The following is a 24,349-nucleotide window of genomic DNA, read 5'->3' as shown; positions in this document are numbered from 1 at the left end:
ATGCTGCCGCCGCACACGGTAAAGGCACTCTGCAGGTGGATCAAATGAAGGGTCTTGAGATGGGAGACTATCCTGAATGACCCAGGCGGCCCGATGTCATCACAAGGGTCCTTAGAAGAGGGAGGCAGGAGGGGGGTCAGGGGCGTGGCGGTGGAGTGACGCTCTTTAAGATGGAAGAGGGCGGCGGGCAGAGAAGGGGGGCGGGCCTCCAGAAGCCGGGAAAGGCAAGAAAACAGACTCGCCCTGGAGCCTCCAGAGGAACAGGTGCTGGGGACACCTTGATTCCACCCCAGCAAGACCTTTCACACTCCGACCCCATTTGTGTTGTTCTATGTCACTAAACTGTGGTAATGTCCCACAGCAGTGGTCGGCAAACTGCAGCCCCCTGAGTGTGGCTCTTCCACAAAATACCACGTGCGGGCGCGCACATACGGTGCGATTGAAACTTCGTGGCCACACTCAAGGGGCCAAAGAGCCACATGTGGCTCGCGAGTCGCAGTTTGCCGACCCCTGTCCTACAGCAACAAGAGAAAATGAACAGGCTCATTTATTCAAGAAATTTGTTGTTGTTATTAATCATCACCTGAGGACGGAAGAGGGAAAGATAGAAACATAGATGTGAGAGAAACACATCAATTGGTTGCCTCCTGCACAAGCCCCGACCAGGGCCCGGGCTGGGGAAGAGCCTGCAACTAAGGTACCTGCCCCTGACCCGAACCGAACCCAGGACGCTTTGGTCCGCAGGCTGACGCTCTATCCACTGAGCCAAACCGGCTAGGGCTATTCAACATATTTTTACTATGGGCCTGGGATATCTACAGCTGAGGACAAGCTGCACACAACTCCCGGCTTACGACGTCCAGCCCACAGAAATGAGGGACCCGCCCACAGACAATGGGGCTAATTACAAGCAGTATGTTCTGGAACCTTTCACTCAGGCACAATGATGAAAAATGCTAAACTGCAGCTACATCTGGGCTGTTCGCGGCCATGGCTTTCACCTGACCACTGGGCCTACAAACATTTCTAAATAAAACCAGTGGTGCCTCCTTCTCACCCACACACCTGGCAGGACTGCAGGTTGAGCGTCATTAATTTAAATTTACATGACTAATTCTTACTAAATGAAAAACCACATTGGCAAAGGCAAGAGAAGGCAAAATCGTTTACCAGCCATTCTGGATCATCAAATGTCCACATTAAATGTTATTATGCCTGCTTACTAAAAATGAAATGTCTTTTAGTTCTGAAACTTGACAGAAAGCATGCATTCTATAGGCACTGCTAAAGAGGCTTCCCAAAATCCAAGGCCAAACTCCTGCCAGTTCACGAATTTCCCTTAGACTCCGCACTGGGCAGAGTTAGACTGGACACTGTCAGTCGTCTTACTGGGGACAGGACCCCCCTCTGAGAACTCACCAGTCCCCACCCCCACCTCCAGGAAGTGCTAGGAGACTGGCAGCCCGGCCACACCTGCATTGGCATCGCTGAAAAAGAGAAAGAAAACCTGGCACTCACGAGCCACTCCCCTGGGGGTTAGAATTGTGTCTGTGGGTGTGAGATGCCTGAACCTTGTCCTCTCAGCAAACGCAACCATTTGCCAAGTAGTAACTGAGCACCTACTGTGTTCAGATGAAAAGCTTCCCACCAGAGGCTCCACCAGAGAGAGTCAGGAAACCAGACGGGGCACACACTGCACCGGGGTCTGCACTAACCCTGCAGGCGCCATGTTCTTAGAGAGCCTCCCCCCACTTTGTAACCGAGCTTTGCACTAGCTGGGCACACTACTGGCTTCTCTGGACCTCGGTCTCCCCATCGAAGACTCGATTCCAGACGTGCCAGCCAGTTCCAAACGCTGGTGATCCACAGCCACGGAATCGCAAATGCTTCACTTTCAAAGCAGCTCTCGTACCACTTCTGGGGCTGGAGCCCACATTCCTACACAAACCTGGCGCTACCAGACAGTGCAACTGAGTCGCCACTGCTATGGCAACGGCGCCCGTGGGGGAGGAGCTGACACTTCATCTTCGCCTTCCACGCAAGGCTGCACAGGAGGTCTTCCCGCCCAGCTTCCCCGGGAGCAGGGGTGGGCAAGGTTCAGTCGGACCTGGAGGAACACGCAGCGGAGGCCTCCAGGGCCCGCAAAGCGTAAGCAGCGCTACAGACACACGCCGGCCTCAGACACGAGGGGTCTTTCCCGAGGCCAGATTTCACTGGACCCAGACTCCAGCTACAGACACAATCACTCCGTCTCCCCCAGTTGTAAGGAGTGTCATATTTGGGGCCTAGCCCAGCCCCACACCCATCTGGCTCCTCCGCCTGCCCCGCTGGTTTCCACATCAGGCCAGGAGCACTAGCTGTCAGTAGGGATTTAAACAGCTTCCAAAGATCCGCTGAATGTCTGTCTGTCTCACCTGTCTGTCTCTCTTTCTCTCTCTCTCACACACACACACACACTCCACTCGCCTCCTCCCAGGGCAGAAAGTGCAGCAAACAGCTGGGCAGCTGGGTGTGACTCATGAGCGGGTAGAGGTGAGAGAAAGCATTTCTCTGCTTTCTCCGCGAGCTCATTCACGCATGACTCACGCCGGGTCCGTGGGACGCGACCTGGCTGAGAGGCCCAGTCCTCGCGGGCGGGCAGACCCAGCCTGGCGCGTGGCCTCCACTTTCGTGCTGCTTTCCCTCTCTATTGTGGCAACAGGATGCACCTATGGTTCCCCCCCCAAACAAAATCTAACTGGGATCCTCAGTGTCACATGTAAAACAGATGCGAGCCGCAGCGCCCTGCCTGGGGGAGGCCCGCCTGCGAGCCAGCGTCCTTGTAACCCCTCCTTACCGAGGCGCCGCCATGGGGGCCAAGAGCATTTTGAAATGGGTGACCATTCAGCAGAGGAAACAGCGCCTAAAGTCCAGGGCAGATAGCTTTGGGGAATGAAGAAAAGGACATTTAAGAACAATTTCAGGTCTGCGTGTTTTGGCAAGTCATCTAAAGACCTGCTCTGAGAGGGGCAGGCTTCCCTGGAAGAAGACAACTCCAAACATTCCCAGCAAAGGCACTTCACACCAAGCCCGCCTCCCGCCTCCCGCCTCCCCAGACAGCAGTCCCACCTGTCAAACAGGTTGCGGGACTGCCTGCTCGCTGCCCCCGCTCCCCCGCCCCCCGAGAAAATCGCCCTGCACTCCATCTGATCGAAAGCCATTTCCGGGTACAGGATTAACTTCACTCTGCACTTGGGTACCAGCCAGTGTCAGCCACCCAGCCAGACAGGCAACTGGGGATGGCCTTGGGATGGCTGTAATTCCCTGGGGAGTCACTGCAGCTACCCAGTCAGGGCTGGGGACAGTGGCCTCCAGCATTCCTGAGAGCCAGGCACCCTGCTGAGCACCCAGGCCTCACTGAGGACCCCTCACAACAGTTCTTTCTAGAAGATACTACTGTCATCAGCCTGCTTTAACCGAGAAGGACACTAAGATGCAGTCAGAATATGGAAGTAACTCGTCCAAGGTCACGGGACTACCTAGTGTTGGACTTTAAGCCCAGGGAGGACATGACCAGGCTCAGACCTTCAGCCCAGAGGACCCGACTCCCGGCCGCTGCTGCTTAGCTGCGGGAGGGCAAGTGCACAGACAGGAAAGAGACGCACTGGTTCTGAGGTCTGTCCGCCCAGGCTAAAGGCAGCCCCTGGCAAAGTCTCCAAGTAACAGCCTTTCCTTTCTCCAGTGCTGCCACAGCCAGCGCCACGCCAGGCACCTCCCAGCTCCTCAGTCTCCCTGGTGCCAGGGACACTGGTCAGAAACATCTCCTGGTGTCTCGAGCATCCTCAACCCTCAGGACACCGGCCCGTTCCTGCAGACACCAATGCTGACAAAGGGCCCGCTGCGTGCTCCAGCCCAAGGCTGCCCTCCAGGGCCCAGGCCCACCACCCGCCAAAACCGAGTTCAGCACATGTGCCAGGGCCGAGGCGCGAGCAGAAGCCCGGCCTGAGCGCGGGAAAGGCAGGCGGGCGTCCGCACAGAAGGAATGGAAAGCTCCCGCCAGACCGCACGCCGAGAAGCCCGACCCAACGGGTCAGCGCCAGCTCCGGGGCAGCCAGGCGCTCAGGGAAGGTGTGGTCATTAGCGCGCTCGCTACGTCTCCCTCGAAACGTAAGGGACCCTCAGCACGAGGTCCGGGTGGAGGATCAACCACCAAGTCCTCCCTCTCCGACAGGCCAAGGTCTGGCAAACGAGAACCTGCACGTCAGGCAGGCGCCATGCACTCCACGTGCTCAGACGTCCACGGAGCACGAGGCATGCAGCCTCCGAGCCGCCCGGTGCTGGGGTGCTGGGGTGCTGGGGTGCTGGGGTGCGGGGACACCGAGCACCAGTCCTGTGTGGGCTCCACAAGCGCCTCTGGAAAGGGCCAGAGAGTACATGCGGCACTGCGGGCCACAGGGCCTCCACAGCCACGGCTCGAGCCTGCCCACGCTGCAGCGCACATCCACGCAGGGCACGGCTGTGCCCCACACAAGCTCCCTCCCGCGGACGGAGGCCGGTGGATTCGGGGCTGCAGCTGGCTGGCCTTTAGTCCAGCCGTGGGCAAACTATGGCCCGTGGGCCGGATCCAGCCCGTTTGAAATGAATAAAACTAAAAAAAAAAAAAAAAAGACCGTACCCTTTTATGTAATGATGTTTACTTTGAATTTATATTAGTTCACACAAACATTCCATCCATGCTTTTGTTCCGGCCCTCCGGTCCAGTTTAAGAACCCATTGTGGCCCTCGAGTCAAAAAGTTTGCCCACCCCTGCTCTAGTCTGAAGGGAGAAGCGGGTGTGGGAAGGAATGCATTACCTGACCTGACTGCCACAGAAAGGGTTCCACTGGGCACCAGATGGGCGGGAGGGCCGGTGGGGAACCCTAGCTGGGTCTTGCAGGGGGACTGGTGCTGCCTCACTCAGCAACAGCAGCAGCATACACCCCACACCCCACACTCGCACCCCACCCCACACTTGAGCTGTCAGAGGCTCCCTACAGGCACCCGTCAGGAAAGCAGGGCTGCCTCTGGAGAAGCCGGCGCCCACCTTCCCCCCTCCCTGGCAGCCAGGAGCAGGCCATCTGCAGAGCTGGCACCCAGGCTCGGTTTGCACAGGCAGCCCTTCTATCTGCAGAAGCCCGGGGGGTGGGGGGGTGGGGGGGGGATCCTTTAGGAAAGGTATGTGGTGCCCTGCAGATTACAGACAGCCCCAACCTGTCCCACAATCAGCTGCCTGAAAGCAAGGCATGCGGGACAAGGGGCGGAAGTGGGGTCCTGGTAACCCAGCTCCTTCCGGCAGACACCAGTCACCACCAGGAGGCCATGCCCCTGAGGAGCGGGCACCTTGGGGAAACAACCGAAATTCAAAATAAGAAACAAGGCCTGTGCTGCGGGGACCACAGCACTCCTCACCCCCGTCTCCTGCACCCCTGGGTTTGCAAGCCCCAGCCTGGCCTCAACCAGAGTCGGCTCTCCCTGCCAGAGCCAAGCCACAGCAGGAGCACTGCTCACACCGTCATTCCTGCCGCGGTCCAGCGGCAAGTCCAAACCCTCCAGCCCAGCGGTTCTCTGCCTTCCTAGTGCCGCGACCCTTTAATACAGCTCCTCGTGTTGTGGTGACCCCCAACCATAACATTATTTTCGTTGCTACTTCATAACTGTAACGTTGCTACTGTTATCGTAATGTAAATATCTGATATGCAGGATGTATTTTCATTGTTACAAATGGAACATAATTAAAGCATAGTGATGAATCACAAAAACAATATGTAATTATATATGTGTTTTCGATGGTCTTAGGCGACCCCTGTGAAAGGGTCGTTCGACCCCCAAAGGGGTCACGACCCACAGGTTGAGAACCGCTGGTCTAGCCCAACACACTGGCCTGAACCGCCACCCAGCCTCATGCCCGCCCCCCTCCCAACCTCCTCTCTCCAAAACACACAGTTTGCATCTCACCTCGGCCCCACAGACGAAGGCCTGTTTCCTCGGGGGTTAGGCACAGACGGACACCGTTAAAGGAGAGGACAGGTGCAACACAGTGACCATGCCCGTGCCCGCCCGCCCGCCCTGAAGGCTCTCCACCAACGGCAGCCATTGCCCTGGCTCCGCGCTGTTCGCCTCTCAGCTGCCCGTCCCACTGTCACCCTTACCACAGCTCATCCCTCCAGACGCCTGGCGCAGGGAGGCCTCCGGTTCCCGCACACCCTGGGCTCCCCGCCCTGGTGCCCCTGCTTCCACTCTCTGTGTTCCAGGCCCCGCTCTGGCGCATCAAGCTTAAGGGCTACGAGGCAGAGCGCAGACCTTCAAAACCAGAAGGATCGATTCGCGGGTGCCGAGGATCCGTCGGTGGACCCCTCAATTGATTCCCAGGAGACAGACATGCACTGAATTCTCAGAACACCCTCCTGAGATCAGCTCTCCCTGTGGCTGCACTGTAAACACCAAGCTGCCCGCTTCGGGGCTCCCGCCCCAGCACCAACAGCAGGGCCCTCGGAGCCATCCCACTGGCGTTCCACACCCGGCGGCCTCAGGGAGGTGGGGACCTGCTCACTGGGTGTCCCTAGCGTTTCAGTAACAAAGGAACATGTGCTTGATGTAGAAAAGCTGCAAAGCTTTACAAAACCCAGGGAATGCCACCGTGACCGCTCCTGGCACACCCGTCTCCCGGCACCAGGACAGTCCCGTGCCAGGGCCCTGGGGCCGCAGGTTCAGTCGGCCTCCTGTACTCGCAGCTATGCTGTGCTTGCTCCTGTTTCAAAGGAGTTCAGCAATGAAGGTCATACAACACTGGGCGTCAGTTCTAAGCGGATTTGCTACTTGTTTTTAAAATCATGAAGGTGATTTTCAGGAGAGCTTAGGGGAGACGGCAGGCAGGCGGGCCAGGCAGAGGCACCCACAGGGGCGATGTCACCTGGAGCAGCTGGGCTCTGGGCGCCACAGGACAGCCTGGTAGGCAGCCTTTCGTGACGTCAGGAGAAAGTCTTCCCTCCACCTTCCCAAACTCACGTCCTCCCAGAGCCAGGGCGGTTCTGCCCTCCACCCAGTAACAGCACTGCTGCCACCGACACGCAAACCGCCTCCGAGCCAACCAGCCCTCCCCCAGGGTGTCGGCAGCAGCCACGGGCCCCAGCGGCCTCGGCCCCTTGGTTGGCTGTTTGACTCAGTGGGGACAGGATGTGTGCAGAAGGCCCTGGGAGGATGGAGACCATGGTCACAGGTGTGACAGGAACGCCCGCAGCACAGAGAAGGGATTCTAGAGGGTGCACGCCTGCCCTCCAGGCTGCACTCTGCACCTGCAGGCCCCTCCCTTCTCAAGAGCTGCTGAGCGGAAGGGAGGAGTTCACTCTCCATCTATCTATAAAAATAAAAGTGCAATATGCTAATTAGACCGGACCTTCCGGATGAAGCCAGGGCTGTGAGGGAAGCCGGTGCCGGCAGCCGGGGAAGGCAGGCCTACTCCTGCATGAATTTCATGCATCAGGCCTCTAGTATCTATATAAAGAGCTGGGAGCAATGACCAGATGTCGCCACCCGCCCTGGCAACTCTACAGCCTCTACAGCAAATGGTAGCTCTAGCTGACACAAGAAACGAGCATGACTGATCATGTGAGAAAAGCGGCCAAGCAGCATAATCAACACATAACACGGTGACTCAAACACGTGTGCATAAATATGTACCACATCCCAGAAATGGCCCTGAATTCAATTCCATTCGGTTCATAGAAACACTATTTAGAATACAAAGGGTCCTGATTAAGCAAGGCAGGACCACAGGCATCTATGGCTCACCCTTCCAAACCCCTAAAATGAAAGTAAGTCCTAGTTGGTTTGGCTCAGTGGATAGAGCATCGGCCTGAGGACTGAAGGGTCCCGGGTTCGATTCTGGTCAAGGGCACAAGCCTAGGTTGCAGGCTCGATCCCCAGTAGGAGGTGTGCAGGAGGCAGCTGATCAACGATTTTCTCTCATTGATGTTTCCATCTCTCTCTCCCTCTCCCTTCCTCTCTGAAATCAATAAAAGTATATTTAAAAAGAAAATGAAAATAGACAACAAAGAGAACCCAAAAGACAGGGCCGCTGTGGGCAGGGGCAGATACAGAACAGACAGGAGTGGCAGGAGGTTTGGGACTGGAGGGTCCTGCAGATGACAGAGCTGTAAGGGCAGAGCTGCAAGCGGGGTGGTGGGGACTGAGGGTGGGAGCCAGGGAGGGGCTGCACCTGCCCAGCTGGCCTCCCACATCCCGTCTCTCCTTCTGGATAAATTAAACAGGAGAAGTCCGGGCTGGAGAACACCAGCGTCAAAGTGGATGGGGAGAGGAGAGAAGCTAAAACGAGAAGCCAAGTAAAACTGGAGTAACCAGTCATGGCAGCTGCAGGCCCCTCTGCTGCTGCCTCACAGGAAGGCAGCAGACAGACATAGCTCGTCCCTCTGTCCCCCACGCCCAGGGCAAAGGCAGGGGTCTTCTCTTGAAAACCTTTACATAGACGCTTGAAGCTCCAGAAAAAAGGCCGGCCTCCCAGTTTCCAATCAGCTGTGTGCGCCCAAGACCACAGACATCTGAGACCTCAACTAGAAGACCGACCATGTAAACAAAGCCGAGAGGAAAAGACAATGCCAGAAACCAGAGTTCACAAAATAAATCAAATAAATTAATATCCGCAAAAAATCCAGAGGAGATTCTGCACCCATGCAACCAAAACAGGGTTTTTCCTTAAGGGACAATCCAAAACCAGAAAGCCTCCGGGAGGATTAAACACTGAGAGCCGAAGCCCTGCAACCTCAGGTTGATCATAAGCGAAATGTCAGACAGAGGCCAGCTGCGGGCAGTCTATGAACACCGGGTGGTGCTCCTGAAAGCAGGGTCATGGGGAACAAGGAAAATCTGGGAACTCCCCATCCAGAGCAACTGCGAGACACGGCGGCTAACGGTGGCAGCTGGAACAAGGGCGCCGGGTGAAAGGAAGGAGACCTGAATGAAGTGCAGACTTCAGTTCATAACCATGTACCGCGGCTGGTGAGTCAGCTGGGACACATGCACACACTAAGGTAAGACCTTTAGGACGGGGGAGACTGGAGCAGGGTATACAGGAACTCCAGCTTTCCTGTAACTCCACACTTACCTAAATCCATAGAACAAATGGAAGAATACAGTCAATGAAATCTCAGAAAAATTAACAAGGAGATGAATGCTAGTCTCTCCTCCACTCAGAATTAAAGGACTAACCCAGGAGTTCGAATTTCACTAGGAGTCCCCGAAGCACGGAGAAAAAACAGAGGGGAGGAAATGATCAAATAAAAATTACAAGAAAAATTCCCAGAGTCGAAGTCCTCAGGAGCAAGTGCTCAGAATAACAGATATAAGAAGAACACAAGGTACGACGTGAAGGTCATTACATTATGGCTGAAGAATGCACAGCCTCTGAAAGCTCCCCCACCCCCGCCCCCACCCCCACCCCCACCCCCGCCCCCACCCCCCGCCAAAAGGCCCAGGGAAGAGCCAGCAGGATGCAAGGCCTCCTCCCGGGCAGCAGCAGTGTGCTGCTCCCAGCAGCATTCCCCTTCCGGGAAAATTATTTTCAGTCCAGAACCCAATACTCAGCTTGCAGATCAACTATGGGAACAGAAAGAGACTTTTCCAGATTCATACAAGGATTCAAAGAACAAGAGAGCAAAGCAAGACAGAGGCCAATGTCACAGGGGCCACGCCTGCCTTTCTCCTTCCCAAGAGAAGGAATCTCGTCCTGCCCAGGCAGCCCTCAGGCCTAAAGGGGCTGACCCGCCCCAGCTGGGGTGGAGGGGAACATGCCTGGCCTAAGAGAAAAGCGCCCGACTGCTAGTGACTGGCTCGGAATGACCCACCCAGGCAAGTAAGACACCTGGTTCCTTAGCAACAACATGGGACGCTGGAGCCACCAACCCACCTGCAACCTGCGCACCTCTGGACTCCACTTAACGGAGCCGGAAGCCTCTAGTGAGCTGTTGTGTAAAGCAGCTTTAAACAGCTGCTGATGTTTGACACTCAGATCTCCCAACTGATACCCACGGGATCCAGGAAACAAGAGGTCCACCAGGGGGAGCAAACACAAGTCCCAGCATGACAACCAAGGAAGCCCAAGAGGGCGGCAGCTGCACCACAGGCAGGAGAGCGAGCAGCCGTCCAGGCAGGAGCGCGCCGTCCACACAGAGAGCAGCCTTCCAGGCAGGAGAGCGCTGTCCAGGCAGGAGAGCGCCGTCCATCCAGGCAGGAGCGCGCCGTCCATCCAGGCAGGAGAGCGCCGTCCATCCAGGCAGGAGCGCGCCGTCCATCCAGGCAGGAGAGCGCCGTCCATCCAGGCAGGAGCGCGCCATCCATCCAGGCAGGAGCGCGCCGTCCAGGCAGGAGAGCACTGTCCAGGCAGGAGGGCAGCCGTCCATCCAGGCAGGAGAGCAGCCGTCCGTCCAGGCAGGAGAGCGCCGTCCAGGCAGGAGCGCGCCGTCCAGGCAGGAGAGCACTGTCCAGGCAGGAGGGCAGCCGTCCAGGCAGAGCGCAGCCGTACCAGGAGGGCTGGGAGGGGGCTCCAGGACTGGGGGAGCTGAGAGGGTATCTAACAGAGCTGCGCAATTAGCAAACAGCATTTGTGTCACTTTCTTGGAGCAGATGTAAAACGTAGAAGACACACGTTTTCTGAGTGACTTCATCAGTCTTCTCCAGCTTGGCAGTGTCCTATTAAGGAATTTTGTCTTCTCCAAGGTGGTAACGAGATTCTCCGATGTTTTCTTCTAACCGCTTTTTGTTTCATCTTTCCTGTTGGACTCTATAAGCTCAAAGTGCTTGTGCATAAAAGACAGACTTCCCCCACATGGAGAATCTAATGTCCCCAACACTTTGTTTGAAAAGGCCATCTTTTCCCTTTGTCATGTGACGCCTTTGTCATAAATTAAGTGACTGCTCACGTGCAGTCTGTTCCGAGGCCTCCACTCCACTCGCTCAGCCCGTCTAGCCTTCTGCCAGCGCTGTGCTGCGTCAGTGACGGCGCTGCTACAAAACCTTGACATCTAGTAGGACGCGCCCGCAGCTTTGCTCTTCTCCTGGCAACGCTTTAATTGTTCTTGGCCCTTTCATTTCATACAAATTTCAGAATCAGTTTGTCAATTTCCAAACAAAACAACAACAGAAAAGCCTGCTGGGAGTTTGACTGAAATTACAAGGCCTCTAGAGATCATTTCTGGGGAAAACCATCTTTGCAAAGCCAAGTGCCCGCGAGTATGTGGAGCAAGGACGCGTCGCGTGCACTACTGGTGGCCATGGCACCTGGTACAACCACTGGAAAACTGGCAGCTGCAGTGCCCTGTGACCCAGCAATTCCATTCCTGCATTTACACCCAACCCACCATGTGCACGCAGGCATCCAGGGCCAGGTGCAAGACTGAACAGCTCAGAATGGAGACAAGCTACAAATCTACCACCAGCCAGAAGGAATCAATATTGTATGCACATAAGGGAATACTATTCACAAGATCAAATACATTCACACACAACTACAGGGGTGAAACTCACAAATATAACATTTCATAAAGAACCAGGCACAGCCCTGGCCGGTTTGGCTCGGTGGATGGAGCGTCAATGGACTGATGGGTCCCTGGTTCAAGTCCGGTCAAGGGCACATGCCCGGGTTGTAGGCTCGATCCCCTGTAGACCCCGTAGGCCTGGAGGCAGCCAATCAATGATTCTCTCTCATCATTGATGTTTCTATCTATCTCTCCCTTCTTCTCTGAAATCAATTAAAAAAAAAAAAAAGACACAAGATCAGGTTGTGGGCTCGATCCCCAGCCCTGGAGGCAACTATTCAATGTCTCTCTCTCACATCGATGTTTCTTTCTCTCTGTCTCTCCCTTTCCCTTCCACTCTCTCTTAAACATCAATGGAAAAACATCCTTGGGTGAGGATTAACAAAAACAAAAAACAAAATGTGCCCAGGAACTGGCAAATGAAAGAAATATATGACACAAAGCTCTATTTCAGTTTCTCCTTCCTTTTCTACCTGCAGATAATGGTGAATTAGCAAGTGAGAAGGACTTTGCAAATGCCACCAAAATCTATGTCTGTCTGTAAAATCTGATTTCGTGGAGAACAGAAACTGGAGATGGCATTTGTAATGGCCTGTTCCTGTAACCAAACCAACAGAGCGTTTCTGAGGGCCACTGACCCAGCGCCAGCGCCAGGTGATTACATCGGCGGATTCATGTGAACCACTGGGCCCGGCACCAGGACCGGGCACTCGGGATGGCTCCTGGCAGGGGAAGCTCTGGCCAGGAAAGAGCCAGTACTGCACCGCGCCCAGTCCTGGCCCCGAACCTCCCCACCGGCACGTCCGTTCTCTAATTTGTATAGTAGTTATCTTTGTAACTGACAAATCCACCAACACACATTCGCTGTAACCACTTCAAGTGATACAAAGCCAGTCAACCCAACTCAAAAAGTCACCGTTACCTTGGTGGGCACCCTCCGCCCCTTTTCTCATTTTGTGTAAACCTATCCGTAGTCTGTGGTCTTCAGTTTTCAGTGTGTAAACGTGGGGAGGTCCCGCTGGGCTGCAGCTGTTACACTCTGCTGTTAAGCAACAAACTACATGGTCATTGCATTAGAAATGGATGCTTTCTTCTCTGAATATAACTACGGCCGTCTTCCCAAGAAAACGCAGGCTGATCCGCCTCATTCTTCGTGGTGTTACACAGTATCCGCCTGCCGCTGTGCCGCACTCTCCCACGCCCTGCAGACACGGACATTACTCCGCTGTGGACCGTGACAAGCGAGGCCACAACCAACACCCCAGTCCGTGCACGTCAGCACACCTGGGCCAGTATTTCTGTGAAGCACACTTGTAGTTTGTGTGCAAAGAACGGAAAGGCGGGAAGAAAGGCAAGAGAAGAGGTGAGGGGAGTAGCCCTCCCAGAGACCCCAGGCCTTTAATCAGGTCAGTTACCAGGAGGCGGAAGCCCGTGAGCAGCAAATGCCGGAGGGACACACCGCTCAGCCCACCGGACAAGGAGGCCAAAGCCCAGCCCTCCAGCCGCTGCCTTCCGCCTTGAGGCAGAAAGAGGCAACAGTGGCTTCCGAGTGAGCCCCAAAGGAGACGCCTCAGTAACCAGCAGGTCCCACCTGGGCGCTCGGTGAGGCCGTCACAGCTGCGCCGAGGTCCTGGCTGTCACCCCCACTTCCCGAAGAGATGGCGGCTCAGAGGGCGAGCAACAGGCTCCTCCTCGCCCGGTCACACCCTCTCAGAGCGGAGGCCTGTGCACAGGCCGTTTGCTTACACAGAAAGCAAACCAACCCCATTCTCTTTGATGAAAAGAAAGAAATCCAAGCAGCCTGAAGACAGAGAGGTGAACAGGGCTGAGCCGGTTTAAATCAGCTCCCAGAGAGCACGCCCGCGGCCCTTTCCTCTCCAAGACACAGGCACTGGGCCACCAGTCGGGAAGCCCAGGGCTTCCGTAACAAGAAAGAACCCAGAAATAAGGGCCAGGGGTGCCCCACGCACCTTCACAAGCATGCCAACCGCCACCACAGAGGGGGAACCAGGAGCGCGCCCTCGCTGCGCACACACCAACTCTCTCCACTTGCTTTTATACTGAACCAGTGGCACAAAGCCCTTCCTCATGCTAACAGCCTACCCTCAGGACTCCGCGACCCTCCCCCCTGCACTCTCCCCCCCCATTCCCAGACTGTCATAGACTGGCTGCCTCCCTGCACCCTCCCAAGTTCACAGAGCACACAGCCCACCTCCCCCTGCTCCCGGCTCCCGTGTCAACGCCAAACGGTTAGCTTCCAGATCCTCAGAGAGCAGCTCTTGCTGGTTCAATCTGCCTTTGCCACGGCTGAGAACTACCAATAGGATGGTGATACTTCCGGGGTGGGCACGGAATTAGTGGTCTTTTTCCCCCTGAAGAGGACAGGAAAGGACCACAGTGATGCTGGCGACCCCTATGTAAAACGTCCTCTACGTGCACCTAGAAACATACGTTTTCCAGTGTCACTTCAGGTGTTTAAAACTCAGATGCATAGTTCAAACATTCACTAGCAGGAAACTAAACTTTTCCAGGCAGCACTAACTCGATCTGAAAAAAGGCCGGACGGGCAGGCAGGAAGGACTTCCACTTCCTGCTCTGCGCCTTCCGAGTATCTGGGTCTTTGTAACAAGCCCGCACGGCCACTGCTGCATTGCCTTTAAAGTCTTGCTAAACTGAGCAACATAGAATCTACAGCTTCCGCAGTTTCTGCGCTGACGGCTGGCTGACTGGCTGGCCTGCCTGTGTTCCCTGGCACTGTGCCAACATGAGGGCAGCGCTGCGCCAGGTTCCAACCTCATGGCGCCGACAAGGAAACGGGCTCCAAGGGGTAAACTACACTCGTTCAAGGTCCTGCGGCGGAGGTGTGCGATGCGGCAGCGAACGCTACGCTGCACGCCTGGCTGGCTGCAGCCGCCAGAAGGCAGAGCCCTCGCACCCACAGACTGCCTTCACCTCTACCTCCCCAGGCCTCACTGCAACTCCCCCAGAGCAGAGCGGACGCAGGGTGGGGCAGCCGGTGAGCAAAGCCCTTTTCCGGTGGAACTGACCCTGGAGACAGGGGGGCCCTGGGTTAAGGTGTCTGAGCTCCTGGAGGTGAGAGCAGGGGCTATTTGATTTGGGTCAAAATCCTCAGCATTTAGCACTGAGCTCAGCACACAATTAGGAACACCAACATCTAGTAAACAGACCGCCCCAAGTGTATCAGCCTGCCTACGGCAACCCCCCAGGCCCTCAGCTGGCGCCGAGTCCAGGACCCATTAATAGTGTGGTTTGCCCCAGCCCTTGCCCCGTGCCAGGCCCCTTACACACACCCCCACCTCCAGGAAGAAGGTGTTATTATCACCTTATGCAACGAGGAGCGAGGCTCCGAAAGAATCAATCATCTTAATCACCCTGCTTGCAAGTGGCAGAACCTGGACTTCAAGGCAGCGGACCTCAACCTCAAAGCCGGGGGCTACTCTCCACCGAGAAGGGGCCGGGGGGTGTGGCACGTGCACCCCAGGAATCTCCCAGGGGCTCTGGGAACTCCGTGGAGGCGGTCTGCGTTCTCTGCCAGCCTCTGCGTAAAGTCTGGAAGAAAGCATCAGTGACAAATGCCATCCTGTCAGCTGACACCGAAAGTCAGACGCGGCCTGGCTTCCTGTGCCTCCCGCCACCAGCCCGTCCAGTTCCCACAGTGGCCTGCACCCGGGGAGCTGCCGGGTAACTCCTGCCCTGGCCGCTGCTGCAGGGAGACCGCGCTCAAGTCGGTCGCGCCTGTCGCCTGTCCACACGGATCGGAACCTAACGCTCCCCACCAACTGAGCAAGATCGGGGAACCACGGACACCCAAATGCCCACCCACATGCCCCCAAAGGCTCTTCGCTGAGCAAGGCCCAGGTCAGAAACACCCTCTCACATATGACCGCACGTGAACTGACACCATTTTGAAGAGGAATTTAGCAGAATTCTTCCCGAAACAGTATCCAACTGGAAGAGCCAACACCGCAGACGCTCCCAACAGGCTTACACACCAACTGTAACTTCGAAGAGAAATTTGGCAGGATTTTACCAAAGTCGTGTGACATCCAAAAATTAGAAATAGCCCGGAAGTCCAACAGGAAGCGGGTAAAATCAAGGCTATCCACGGAACAGCCTCTGCAGTTGCCACAGCGGGTGGTGCAGCGACTGGCACGGGCTGCGCGGGCTGCGCGGCAGGACGCCAGGCACTTAAGGGAAAGGGGCAGCGCCCCCAACACAGAAACCCGCGTGGGGAGGACGCGCGCATCTCGTCTCCTGATGGCACCACAAGAAGCTACTTGCGGAGACTGGGTAAGGGCCTGTACCTTCTGACACGGCTTGAACTTCCTACTTTAAAAAAAAGTCAACTGGGAATACATGGGCACGGGATGGAGAGGAATTTTTGTTTTCTTCACACACTTATTTTTTAAAACCTAATAAACATTATTTTTCAGCACTGAAAGTGTGGTACATCTGTCCTTACTAACATGGAAAATGTTCGATATGTTTTAGAAAGAATAGTATCATTCCATTTCTGCTTTTTAAAGAACCTCCCTACAAAGGGCCATGTCTGTGTAGGCTTTGAGTCTAGAAGGATCAACACACCAGCTGTAAACGGTGGTTACTGCCTGGGAGCTGGAGGGAAAGGGGCTTTCCCTTTTTTGTTACGAGTATGTATACTCTCGTTTCTAATCCTCACCTGAGGATATGTTTTTAACCGATTCTAGAGAGGGAGAGAAACGTGGGTTGCCTCCTATACCCACCCCAGGCAGAGATCGAACTTGAAACCTGGGCAGGTGCCCTGACCAGGAATCGAACCTACGCCCCTTTGGAGCATGGCACGATGCTCTAACCACTGAGCACACCAGCCAGGGCACGAGTGTGTATGCTTTTGTAATTAATTATATAGCGGGGGGAAAATTCCGAGTTATGCTTCAGGACATCGCTCCACCCTCCGCAGCTATTTCTGAACACTCAGCCCATTCAGGCCGGGCAGGCAGCAGGGCCGGGCCTCCCAGGCAGGCCTGGGTGCTGCACTACCTGGAACAGAGCAGGGCTTTCACTCTGAGCTGTATGTAAACAACACCTGCCTGAAAACGCTCGGAAGACACAAAGGAACCATGGAAAGCCCAGGAGATGGCCTCCTTTTCCCAGCTGGTCCCGCGCTGATCCATCCCATCTTTCTTTACAACTGGAGCGTCTGAGCCCACCCATCCCATCTTTCTTTACAACTGGAGCGTCTGAGCCCACGTCCTCGCTGCCCTCTCCGCTGGGCCACCACTGGCCACTCTGGACCACTTGCATCATGCTCACATCCCACGGGCTCCGGCGCTCGGGAAAGCAAGCTGACCCACAGGCTCTCTGGGGCCCACATATTTTTTATTTCAACTTAGAAACATTATTTTTAACTAGAGGCCTGATGCACGAAAATCATGCAAGAGTAGGCCTTCTTTCCCCCGACTGCCAGCACCGGCTTCCCTCTGGCACCCGGGACCTGGGCTTCCCTCGCAGCCCAGCTTCCTCGGGACGGTCGCCCGGAAGGACAGAAGGACGTCCTCATCTAATTAGCATATTATGCTTTTATTATTATAGATACTGAGGCTTGGCACGCTGTTTTCCAGAGGTGCTCTTTCAAGTCAGCTACATGTTCCGGAAGGCGTCCTTCACCACCGGCACCGGCCGAGCAGGGCCTGCCTGCTCGGTGGGCCCACGAGAGCCTGGTGTGCAGCTCCCGGCTCACCCTACACACGCTGTGGAAGCGCTTGCGAGACATGGAGCACCGGCAGGAACAGGGAGCGACAAGTCTGCTTCATGTGCCCCTACTCACTCCTGCCGCTGGGGGCGGTCCGTTCAGTAAATAAAAGCAAAACTGTATTGCGAAATTGTTGCCCATCAATAGGTGAATGGGTAAGCAAACTGCATGAGCGTGTAATACTCCGTTATCTTATTTATGTATATACTAGAGGCCCGATGCACGACATTCGTGCAAGAGCGGGCCTTCGCAGCCACGGCTGCCTGGACCCCTCCCTCGCAGCCCTGGCTTCATCCCAGAAGGACGTCTGGTCTAATTAGCATATTATACTTTTGTTATAAAATATTATCCAGCCTTAAAAAGGAATGGAATTCTGACATGCCACAATATGGATAAATCATGGGAAACTAACGCTGAGTGAAATAAGGCAGTCACAGGACAAATACTGGATAATACCACTGGCATGAGGCACACAGAGGAGTCAAACTTACAGAGACAGAAGTGGAAGGTGTTCACCAAGGGTGGGGGGGCGGGAGGGATGGGGAACTAGCTTTTAATGGAGACAGAGTTCCAGTTTGGGAAGATGACAAAGTGCTGGAGAATGACAGTGGTTGCACAACAGTGTGACTGTACTAATGCCATTGAATTGTACACTTAAAAATGGTTAAAATGATAGCTTTTGTTATGTATCTTTTAGGACAATAAAATAATTGTTAAAAAAAACTAAAGTTGCCGAAACCGGTTTGGCTCAGTGGATAGAGCGTTGGCCTGCGGACTGAAGGGTCCCAGGTTCGATTCCGGTCAAGGGCATGTACCTGGGTTGCAGGCACATCCCCAGTGGGGGATGTGCAGGAGGCAGCTGATCGATGTTTCTCTCTCATCGATGTTTCTAACTCTCTATCCCTCTCCCTTCCTCTCTGTAAAAAATCAATATATTTAAAAAAAAAAAAAAAAAAAAAAAACTAAAGTTGTAGAAAGAGCTATAAGGAAAAGCTACAGCCCTAACCGGTTTGGCTCAGTGGATAGAGCGTCGGCCTGCGGACTCAAGGGTTCCGGGTTCGATTCCGGTCAAGGGCACGTACCTTGGCTGCGGGCACATCCCCAGTAGAGAGTGTGCAGGAGGCAGCTGATCGATGTTTCTCATCAAGTTTCTTACTCTCTATCCCTCTCCCTTCCTCTCTGTAAAAAATCAGTAAAATATATTTTTAAAAAAAGAAAAGAAAGAAAAGCTACAAGAGCAGACTCAAATCAGTAAAAGGAGTACAACCCCACGCCCTACTCACCCAAGGGCTCAGCCAGGACTGACACCCAGAACTTAGTGGCCCGTGAGGGAAGCCACTGTGCACAAGGCTGGAAACGAGTGACAGGGCTGACAGAGAAGCGGGCCCTGAGCCGGAACTGAGGAAGGAGACGCCACGCTCCAACCAGGAACGCCACTGGTGGGAAACAGTAGCCCGGACCAAGATTCACAGGCAAGAATGTGTCTTCAAGCTTTGTTTATAAGAAGGGAAAATGGGGAACAGCCTAACTCTCCAATAGCAGAGGATTAAATAAATCATGTCACATTCTTATCACAGCAATTATGCAATTATTTAAAAACTAGAGGCCCGGTGCATGGAATCTGTACACAAGGGCGGGGGTCCCCTCAGCCCAGCCTGCACTCTCTCCAATCCAGGATCCCTCTTGCAATCCGGGACCGCTGGCTCCTAACCGCTCACCTGCCTGCCTGCCTGATCTCCCCTAACCACCTATGCCTGCCGGCCTGATTGCCCCCTAACTGCCCTCCCCTGCTGGCCTGATCACCCCCTTACTGCTCTCCCCTTCTGGCCTGATCGCCCCTAACTGCCTCTGCCTCGGCCCCCCGCCACTGTGGCTTTATCTGGAAGGACGTCCAGAAGATGTCCAGCCTAATTAGCATATTACCCTTTTATTAGTATAGATCAGTGGTCGTCAAACTGTGGCTCGTGAGCCACATGCGGCTCTTTGGCCCCTTGAGTGTGGCTCTTCCACAAAATACTGACTTCTGCACATGGGCTACGAAGTTTCAATTGCATTGTACGTGCATGCTCGCACGTGGTATTTTGTGGAAGAGCCACAGTCAAGAGGCCAAAGAGCCGCATGTGGCTCGTGAGCTGCAGTTTGCAGACCACGGGTATAGATCATGCTTTCAATCGTATAGGCAAATACATTATAACATTAAGAGAACTATAAACTGTGAATAGTGTATATAGTATTTTTTTCTAACTTTGAAAAACTCAGCACATAATCAAAGGAAATACACCAATCCTTACTGTATGGTGAGGTTACAGATAATTTGTATTCTTATTCTCGTCTTTATTCTTTTCAGTGTTTTCTGATTTTTTTTTCCAGTGAAAACGTTACTTTTACAAATGAGGGGAAATGTAATTAAAAGACCTTGCAAATTGCCTGGCAAATAATAGATGGTCAAGGAGTACCTGCTGCACGACAGTGAATTTAAAAACAATAGCGTTTCTGCAACACCACAAAGGGAAAGGCTGCTGGTTTCCTTGGAAAGGAGGGAGAGGCCAGCGCAGAGCTGCCAGCCGTGGCTGAGGGGGGAGCGGCTGAGGGGGGGCGGAGGAAGCAGCGGGGCGTGTGAAGGCGGCCAGCAACTCAGGCTTCATTCTGCAGACACGTCGTGCTGCAGCGCTTCACAAACCAAGGCTGCCAGGAGCACCCCAACCCCTGGCTCACGCCACAGGCAAATCAACAAGTACAGTGAGCAACACTCAACCAGGACTTCTGGCTCCAGTCCCTCAGGCAGGTCTCCCTCCCAGAGCAGAGAGCGCGCACCCACAGACAGATCAGGGATGCCACGGGCAGCAAAGCCAGTCTTCGGGCTCCTGGGTAAGGAGGTGGAGGTCGGGTCCACATGGAACCTTTTAAACCTAAAAGCTAGTCATGAAGAATTTATTTCACCAGAAAGCTCATCTCTCTTTCTGATCTCCAGCACTTGGGGCAATGCCTTTATCTTTTTGTCCAAAAGGACAGACCCAAGGTTCCTAAGGCTACACACAGGTCTCAGGGAAAAACTCTGAAGACAAAATTCGAGTTATGATTTGAAAAGAAGATAGTCCGGTTGGCCTGGACTAAAACCTGAGATTTGGAGCATAAAACCCACATGTCTCTGAGGGAAACTCCTTTTTTCACAGGGAATTGTACCGCTTAAAAATCCAGTGTAGATGGGCCCTGTTTAACGCCTGCCCACCCACAACAAGATCCGTACTTTTGACAGTAGAGAAGCCTCATTATCAAATTTAGAAACACATGTTCCGGCCCACGTGGCCTATTACGGTTTGAAATAGAAACCAATATAGAAATGATCAATCTGAAACAGTAGAATACGGAGACATACAACCAGCACACAGCCATTAGCAACATGAGTCAGTACTTTGTGCAAGGCGCAAAAAAAAATCTCAAAGTACAATAAAATAACCCTTCAGGAAAAAAGAGGGCTGAAATTTTAAAAGGGGTGTGTGTGTGTGTGTGTGTGAACAGACCAACCAAAAGGCATAACAAAAAAAAACACACAATCCGGGCCAGGCCCCAGGCAGGCAGACGGAGCTGGAATTAGTTCTGACTTGCCATTCCTGAAATTCCACTCTCCCAAGGTTTTCTGGCTCTTCCTTCTCCAGGCTTTTTCTTTACCCATTTGGACCTGAAGGAGCCTGAGCTGCAGGAGGTGGTCGGCCCCCACAATGGGCAGGCAAGGTCCCCCAGCAGTGCATTCCAGAGGCCGAGCCGTGGTGGAAAACTAAAATTCACAGGTGGTGCAAAGCTTGCTGGGAGGGACAGCCGGTTCATCTCCTTCCCTAACCAGCGGCCCAGGCTGGGCCCGGAAGAAATCAGATAGAAAGCATGGGCCACGAGGCAGGAAGCGGTGTGGCCTGAAAGGATGACCCGACCCTGTTATCACCTCTTCCCTCCCACAGCCAGCCAGGGGGCCTCGAGGAGGATGCCAGGAGATTAAAAAAGAAAAACCTGAACAAAACCAAGATGGTTGTGGGAATGCCCACAGAGCCAACAAATTCCCCCTCAGGTTGCAGAACCACTGGCATCCAAGCAGTCTTTCACAAGCCAGCTGCAGGCTTGGCGCAGGCGTAACCGGGTCTCAACCATCACCCGCAGCCAAGACGGGGGTCAGTCTCCCCTATGAGCCTCAGTCCTTCCTACGGGCTCCAGGGGACAGCAGGCAACCATGTCTGGCTGGACAGCATCGCTCTCCTAAGCCATTCCGGGACTTCCAGGCAGGGGAATGGTCATCATGACATCAAAACATGAAAGGAGCCTGGATTTGGGGTGGGGCAGTCACACAGGGCCATCAATGAGGATAATTGGAGAAAAAGCCCAGGAATTAGGAAAAAAGAGCCAGAAAACTAGGTAACCACAAACACAACCAACATTTTCATCACTCCCTATGGATGGAAGCGCTTTGCTACAAATAGGAGGTGGGGCTCCCCAGAGCCCCAGCAGATTCATTAAGACCAGGCCTAACGATCCCCATTTCAGAGGCAGGCGCTGGCCCAACCCAGCAGCCAGGCTCCCAGAGACACCCTTGCCCAAACAAGCAGAGGGTCCCCCATGAGTCTGCCACTCCCAGAGGAAAGCCATTACCCTCCAGGCAGAACCCCTGGGCCTCTGCTTGTTGTCCGTCCTTGTACTATTCCAGCTCTGCCTTCCACCGAACTGTGAGAGCAGCTCAGAAGGGACAGGCCCCGGATCCAAGCACAGGGACCTAGGACATCAGCCGGGTCTAGTTCCTTCTTGAGGGCTCCACCGCGCCATTCCCCAGCCTGGCCTCCCCACAGAGGCCGGGCACTGAACCATCACGTGGCCATGGCTGTTTTGTGCCTTGAACTCCTCCCTGGTGCAGGCCTCAGCCCCGCACCTGTGGCTGCCGGCGGCTGGGCTCTGCGGATGGCACCTCAGGTGGCTAACTCCCATCCTGGGACTTGATGGCAATGACACAAACAGCACAGGAGCCACAAATGCTGAACCCCAGCTGTGTGCCAGGCCCTTCCCCACCTTCCCCACCCTCCGAGGTGGAGAATGCCATGTCCCTACGTGTGTCACTGACGATTCACAGAGAACCCCAGAGTTCCCTGACGGAGGAGGACCCGCACCCCAACACCCGGGCCTCCCCAGACGCACCTGACGCCGCAGCGCCGCGCACAGGCCAGCGGACACGGCTCCGGGGAAACCCTGCTAGGACTGCGGGTGCGGGGTTGCAGAAACCGAACTGGATGGACGAAGCCACATAAAAACGCTCGTAAAACCCGAAAGGAAAAAGAAATCGCAGGGACGTGCACGATCCTGCAAACCCGAGGCTTCTCCAGGCAGCCATGCAGCCACCGACACGCTCAGGGCCGCCCAGCCCCCCTCCCACTGCTGCGGGCGGCCCGTCCCCTGGAAAAACACCTCCTCCTCCCGCCGCACCGTGGGCTCGGACCTCCCACGATATTTACAAAGAGCGAGGGAGGGGGAGCGAGGGAGGGGGAGGGGGAGAGAGGAGAGGAGGGGAGGGGGCACCCGGGCTGGGGCAGGTCCGCCGAGGCCCCGGGTGTGCAGCCGCCGCTCGCTCTCGGGGGGAGGGGGGGCCGGGGGGGGGGGGGAACCCGGCGCGGAGCCGTCCGGCCGACCCGGGCCGCGACATCCTGTTTATTGGTCAACATTCAGCCGCGGAGCGCGCAGCCTTCCCCAACCACCCGGGCCCGCGCTCCAGCCGCCCCCGCGTCGGCGGCGGGGACCCCGCACACAGGCCGGCGGCCCCGGCCACCCGCTGCGGGGACACTCGGGGGGCCGCCCGCCCCCGCGCCCCGAAACCGCCCCGCGGCCGCCGCCCCCGCCCTCGGCCCAGAGGGCCGCCCGCCCCCCGAACCCCACCTGGGCGGGCGGGTGGGGGCCGGAGCGCCGTCCCCGGACCACACGGCCGCCGGGCCCCGGGCCCCCGCACACCGGCCCCGGGGACCCCCCGCGCGGCGCCCGGGCCCGGCCTCCCGGCCTCCGACCGCCGCCGAGCCCAGGCCGCGCGGCGCCGCCACAACAATGGCGAGGGCCCGGCGCCCGCCCCGGCCCGGCCTCCCCGCCGCCCCGGCCCCGCCGGCGGCCCAACGGCGACAGCGCGGGGCGGGCCGAGGCCCGCGCGCCCGCGGACAAAGGTCGCCGGGCCCGGGCCCCGCTGTCAGTCAGCGCCGCCGAGACAAAGCCGGCCGCGCCTCCATCTTAGCGCCGCCGCCGCCCCGGCCCGCGCCCGCCCCGGGCCCACCTGGTCTGTTCCGCGGGCGCGACGGGGCCGGGCGCTGGCGGTCGGGCGGCGGTCGGGCGCGGCGGCGGCGGGATGGCGGCGGATGGCGCGGCGGCGCGGTGCCTGCTCCCTCGTCCCTCCCTCCCCTCGCTCGTCGCTCGCTCGCTGAGCCTCCGCGCTGTGTCTCGCCGCCGCCTCCCTCTCCCGCTCGCGCTCCCTCCCCGCCCCCCGCCGCCGCCGCCCCCGCCTCCCCCGCTCCCCCGCCCGCCGCCGCCCGCGCAGCGCCCCCTGCCGCGCCCCCCGGGATCGCGGGCGCCCCCCGGCCGGAGGGGCTGGGGGCCGGGGCGGGGGTGCGGGCGGGGGCCGGAGCCGAGGGGAGGGGGCGAGAGGAGGGGCCGGGGGGGCCGGGCGGCCCCCTGCCAGTGCCGGGGTTCGGAGGCGCGGGGAGGGGGCGGGAGCCGGGCGCTGGGGCTCCGGGAAGGGGCGCGCGGAACGAGGGGGAGGGGGGGCGGGCCGGAAGCGGGGGCGCCGGGGCGAGGGGCCGGCGGGGGGCGGGGGCCGGGGCCGAGAGCCCGGATCTCCGCCCCTCCCCCCTCGGAACCGCAGCGCCCCCGACAGACCCGCCCGGATTCTGCGCGGAGGAAGCCGATGTTGCGCCGCTGGCTCCGAGGCGAGGTGGCTGCGCGCACCGTGGGCGCCCCGTCCCGTCCCGGCCCCGGCCCCGCGCGAGGGAGGCCCCGGCCCATCCTCCGCGGAGCGTGCGTGTCT

General features: G+C 56.6%; 1 protein-coding gene across 1 annotated transcript in view; it reads right to left on the bottom strand.

Annotated features, from left to right (window-relative positions):
- Positions 1 to 23,721, bottom strand: part of PRRC2B (proline rich coiled-coil 2B) — a 77,584-nt gene extending 53,863 nt beyond the window's left edge. The window contains exon 1 of the mRNA XM_081103979.1: positions 23,603 to 23,721. The gene's annotated coding sequence lies outside the window, so the exon portion shown is untranslated. The remainder of the gene's footprint in view (positions 1 to 23,602) is intronic.
- Between the last annotated feature and the right edge of the window lie 628 nt (positions 23,722 to 24,349).

The sequence above is a fragment of the Myotis nattereri genome (assembly GCF_964212035.1).
Source record: "Myotis nattereri genome assembly, chromosome: 12".
NCBI lineage: Eukaryota > Metazoa > Chordata > Mammalia > Chiroptera > Vespertilionidae > Myotis > Myotis nattereri.
This window is presented reverse-complemented; position numbering and strand designations above follow the sequence as displayed.